Source organism: Tenrec ecaudatus, chromosome 15, assembly GCF_050624435.1.
Source record: "Tenrec ecaudatus isolate mTenEca1 chromosome 15, mTenEca1.hap1, whole genome shotgun sequence".
Lineage (NCBI taxonomy): Eukaryota > Metazoa > Chordata > Mammalia > Afrosoricida > Tenrecidae > Tenrec > Tenrec ecaudatus.
This window is the reverse complement of record NC_134544.1, coordinates 77,750,121-77,756,120: the sequence shown is the minus strand read 5'-3', so window position 1 is coordinate 77,756,120 and position 6,000 is coordinate 77,750,121.

Sequence of the window (6,000 nt, the reverse complement as noted above, 5' to 3'; positions counted from 1 at the left end):
CTGTTGGCTAGTATTTTGTTAAGGATTTTTGCATCAATGTTCATTAGGGATATCGGTCTGTAGTTCTCGATTCTTGTGGGATCCTTGCCCGGTTTGGGTACCAGAGTTATACTAGCTTCATAGAAGGAGTTTGCCATCTTTTTCTATGTTCTGGAAAAGTTTGTGTAGGATTGGTATTAGTTCTTCCCTGAATGCTTGGTAGAATTCTCCAGTGTATCCATCAGGTCCAGGGGATTTTTTTGTTGGTAATCCCTTGATAACCTTTTCTATTTCTTCTATTGCGATGGGTCTGTTGAGATTCTTGATGTCCACCGAGGATAGTCTAGGGAGGGATTGTTTTTCCAGGAATTTGTCCATGTCTTCCAAATTGTTGAATTCATTGGAGTACAATCCTTCATAGTATTGTGTAACTATCCTTTTGATTTCATTAGGGTCTGTTGTAATGACCCCTCTTTCATCCCTTATTCTTGCTATTGAGATTTGTTCCCTCCTTTCTTTGGTTAGGTTTGCCAATGGTCTATCGATCCTGTTTATCTTTTCAAAGAACCAACTTTTAGCGATATTAATTTTTTCCATAGTTTTTTTATTTTCCCTATCCTGAATCTCAGCCCTGATTTTTATAATTTCTTTTCTTTTGCTATTAGTAGGGTTGTCCTGCTGACTCAGCTCTAGTTTTTGTAAATTTTGTGTCAGCGTATCCGTCATGAGTCTCTCTTCCTTTCTCAGGTGTGCTTGTATTGCTATGAACCTTCCTCTGATGACTGCCTTTGCTGTGTCCCATTTTCGTTGGTTTCGAGAAATTTCCTGATTTCGTCTCGGATCTGCACCAGTATGCACTCCTTTTGCAGTAGAGAGTTATTCATCCTCCAATTATTTGCTCTTATTTTTTTTTTAACAATTTATTGGGGCTGATACAATTCTTTTCACAGTTCATACATATACATACATCAATTGTATAAAGCACATCTGTACAGTCTTTGCCCTAATCATTTTTTTCTCTTTTCTTCTTTTACATTTTATTAGGGACTCAAACAACTCTTACCACAATCCATACATATACATACATCAATTGTATAAAGCACATACATACATTCCCTGCCCCAATCATTCTCAAAGAATTTGCTCTCCACTTAAGCCCCTTGCATCAGGTCCTCTTTTTTTTCCCCCCTCCCTCCCCATTCCCCCCTCCCTCATATGCCCTTGGTAATTTATACATCGTTATTTTGTCATATCTTGCCCTATCCGGAGTCTCCCTTCCCCCCTTCTCTGCTGTCCCTCTCCCAGGGAAGAGGTCACATGTGGATCCTTGTAATCAGTTCCCACTTTCCAACCCACTCACCCTCTTTGTCTTCCTTTTGTTGATTTCCAGTCTTATGGCACAGTGGTCAGAGAGAGAGGTCTGTATTATTTCAATGTGCTTGAATTTATGTAGATTTGCCTTATGTCCCAGCAAGTGGTCTATCTTCTAATATGTGCCATGAGGACTTGAAAAGAATGTGAAATTTTTTGTATTTGGATGAAAAGCTCTGTAAATATCTATTAGGTCAAATTGTCTAATTGTGGAGTTTAGCTCTCTAGTCTCCTTGTTGAGTTTCTTTCCCTGTGATCTATCTTTCTCAGTGAGTGGTGTGTTGAAGTCACCCACTATAATTGTCGAGTCTGATTTCTTTCTTAATCTTTTGGAGTGTTTGGTTGACATATTGAGCTGGTCTCTCATTCGGGGAATATATGTTTACAATGCTTAGTGGTTCATTGTCTATCATTCCCTTGAGCATTATATAGTGTCCCTCCTTATCTCTTTTTATGGTTTGCACTTTGAGGTCAATTTTATCCGAGATAAGGATTGCAACCCCTGCTTTTTTTGTGTTGCTGTTTGCTTGGTAGGTCCTTCTCCAGCCTTTGATTCTCAGCCTATTTTTGTCTGTAGCCTTGAGGTGTGTCTCCTGTAGGCAGCAAATTGATGGGTTGTGTTTTCTAAGCCATTCTGCTAGTCTCAGTCTTTTAATGCCTGAGTTCAGGCCATTGATATTCAGGGTTATTATCTCCATGTGCGGACTCTGTGATGCCATTTTATACTTTTTGTGTTGGGCGTTTTCCTACTTTCCTTTCTCATTAGTGTGTGTTTTGTGTGTGTATCATTCTTGACTTCTTTCCATCCTTAAGCCATTGCTATCTTGGGGTCTGTTTTCTCTTTGTTGTGCTCTCGGTGAGGTTGTTCTATGTGCTGGTGTCTTATTTGCGCTTGGTGAGTGTTGTTCTTCTGCCCATACTGAGTCGGCGAGGATCTTTTGTAAGGCTGGGTTTGTTGTAACGTATTTTTTGAGATTTTCCTTGTCTGGGAAGACTTTTACTTCTCCATCGATCTTGATCGATAATTTGGCTGGGTAGAGTATTCTTGGATTTGCATTGTTTTCTTTCAATTTTTGGAATATGTTACTCCACACTCTCCTTTTTTTCATAGTTTCTGCTGATAGGTCTGAGCATATCCTTATGTGGGAACCTTTATATGTGATTGCTTGCTTTTCCCTAGCTGCTCTCATGATTTTCTCCTTTTCCTCAAAGTTTGAAAGTTTAACTATTATGTGCCTTGGTGATTTCTTCTTAAGGTCCCGTCTTGCTGGTGTTCTTTCAGCCTCCTGGATGGTTGCTTGGTTTTCATTCATTAGGCTGGGGAAGTTTTCCTCCAAGAATTCTCTCGCTATTGTTGCAGATGACTTCTTTGTTGTGTCTTCCTCCGGTAGGCCAATAATTCTAATGTTGTTCCGCTTCATAGCATCAGACATAGCTCTTAGGTTTTCTTCGGCTTCTCTGATGCTCTTATTAGATTTTTGTTCACGTTTATTAAAGTCTGCTTGGCTGTCCTCCACGCCACTGATGCGGTTCTCTGATTCCTCCAATCGATTCTCAAGGAACATGATTCTGCTATTGTTTTTCGTTACCTGCTCCTCAAGCTCCTGTATTTTCCTTTGGTATATGTCTTTTATCATTTCATCTTTTTTCTGTAGTGTTTCCCTCATATTCTGCATCGCTCCAAGCACCATTCTGAGAGCTTCTTTGTATGGCATCTCAATGTCTGCTTCTTCTATGTATGTTGTTATGTTCAGGACATCTTCTTCCTTTGCCTTTTGTTTCTCCTGTTTTTTCGTTGAGGTCGTTGGGGGTGATGGCTGTTTGCGTTGAGTTGTTTTTGAGGGACCAGGTGCCATTTTCTAGTCTCTCTCTGGAAGACTTATAGGAATTCTTCTTCCAACTGCCTACAGCTGATTTTGTTATGGGATTAACCTACCACTTTATCTTCCTGTGGCATCCCTATTAGGGGAGTGCCCCAGATGGCAGATCGACTGCCTGCACCAGTGTTGCAGAGGCTGGGCTGAAGTTCCCGCTATTGGTTTGAATATTGATGTGTTGGCTGAGCTGCCTTATGTCCCCAGGTACACAGGCAGGAACTCCCTGGTGAGAAGTCTGAGGAGTATCCCCAGGAGAGCAAGCAGGCCTTACCCTAGCCTTGGGCTATCTATGCAGGGTGGAGCTCACCTAGCTGGGTGTGACCCAGGCGCAAATGCCCTAGGGCAATGGGAGTGCCCCGTAAGTCCGCAATGGAGTGTGAGAGAGCAGGGCAGGAACAAGGGGGGGTGAGAAAAACCAAAAAGTGAGACTGGACTGTGTAGGGGTACAGGGAAGCGAGGGAAGCAAAAAAACTATGTAGCTGAGTCCCACTCCCTGCCTGTGGATCTACAAGGGCTTACTCCCTGCCCCAAGCCCCAGCGGTAGTTCGCAGCTGAGACCCAAGAAGGGTCGCAAGAAAACTGCTGAGCCGCCCCCAGAGAAATGGGGCGACAGAGAGAGAGATGTTAACAGACGCCGCCGTGTAGCTGAAGCTTGATCCCTGCCTATGGAGCTGTGGGGGTTTGGGTTTATTCCCTGCTCAGACCACGCGGCACGGCTGCGGCTGCGGCTGTGCCTTGAAAAAGCCCCTGGGCAGCCCTCCAAGGCTGTGTGGGAATATAAAGCAGAGACGCAAACAGAAGCAACAATGTAGATGAACCCAGATCCCTGCCTGTGGAGCCTCAAGAGTCCTGTTCCTGCCCTGAGGCAGATAGGGAAAAACTGTGGCTGTGCTGAGACCAAGCCCTGCTACAGGCTCCAAATGGTCCCTGCTTGGGCAGATCCGGCAACTGGACTAGGGTCGAGCCCCACCCGGCTTCCACTGAGGTAAGCCAAAAGCCCCCAGCCCCTCAAAACCCCGTGGATCTGTGCCTACTTATCTTTATGATGCACCTCCTGCGATCCAGTGGCGTTGAATTTCACTCTGAGCAACTCTCCTGGGCTGGATTCTGCGGAGTCCCTCTGGTGTGTGTCACTCAGTCGCCATCTTCCCGGAAGTCCGCGCCACTCATACAACTCTTATCACAATCCACACATACGTCAATTGTGTAAAGCACATTTGTACATTTGTTGCCCTCATCATGTTATGTAAACTTCAGCTGTTAGCTCTCAGCAAATCAAGAGCGCTCACTAGTTGTAGTGAGAACTTCTTAAACACAGGATAATTTTAAAGACTGATAAAATCTTAATAAATTTGCACAGCTGTTTTTGAACTAAGTTACCAAACAGACATGTTTCCTTTAAGTTTCTCAGTAAGGTTACAGGCTCAATTAAGACGTATAGACCTTCAGGAGTTTTACATCGTAGAATTTTACAATCTTGCAATATTCTGTCTTGATTAAGTTCGCTCATTCCATGTTGGATTTAGGTGGGGTTAGTAGGTGGGTCTTAGACTCTCAGGAATGCCCTAAGGAAGAGACCCCATATCCCGAATTGGAAAAAAAACAAACAAACATTTTCCTCCAATTTCTAATTCCATGTGAGGGTGCTGTTGTTTCCCCACAACAGCATTCCAAAAGACCCCTTGATCCATAGGGTGATCAGACTTCTCAGATGCTCTTTCCTGATAGGTATACACTTTAACTCTAGAAATTCAAAGAAGCAGGAATTGGCTTAAACTGGCTTATTTATTAACCATGGTATATCAGATTTTATTACTGCCCTAATTTCTTCTTCATAATCCTGATCAATACTTTCAGTAACAATCTGAACTCTATGAGAATTTAGGTTGGACCTTCCTAACAAACATCCTATAGTTCTCTTATGTAGTGGACCCCAAGTACTGCTCTTAATAATTTCTGGTTTAATTACATTTTTGGCTTCTCCCCACACCTTTGAATAACTTCAGTATCAATGTGAACTACATCTTAATGAAGAGAAAGCCCAAATCCTTACCATGGGATCAATAGAAAATACCACGAAAAGTGGAGATAAGATTGAAGCTGTCAAGGATTTCACCTGCTCACGATCTACAATCAGTGGTCATAGAAGACATAGACATATGATGCATTTCATTGGACAAATCTTATGAACATGATCTCTCCAAAGGTTAAAAACAATGTCTCTTTGATGACTAATATGTACTAGGCCCAAGTTATTTTACTTTCAACTATCTCATATGCCCCTGAATGTTGGACAACGAATGAGAAAGTTTAAAGGAGAAATGATGTATTTGAATTATAGTGCTGGTGAATAATTTGATAGTGTGGTAGAGTGTCAATTATATCTTGGAAATGTACAGTTATAATGCTTCTTATAATGGAAGTATGAGTATTTCATCTTAAGCATGTTGGACATCAGAAAGAGCAATCCTTGGAAAAAGACATCATGCTTGATAAAGTATAAGGTCACTAAGAACAAACAAAAGGATGAACTTCGACAAGATAGAACATCATAGTAACTGCAACAAAGAGCTCAACTGGGCAACTGTGAGTATGAAGCAAGACTCATATGTGTTTCATTCTGTTTTATCTAATGTGGCTGCGTATCTTAATAATTTGAAAGGACTGACCTAGCAAAATGTGATGCCTATTACAAGCATTTTGCTCAATTGTGAGCTAATGAAAGCATTACTTTTACAGATGGGAACCTGAAAAGGATACCATCTGATACCAA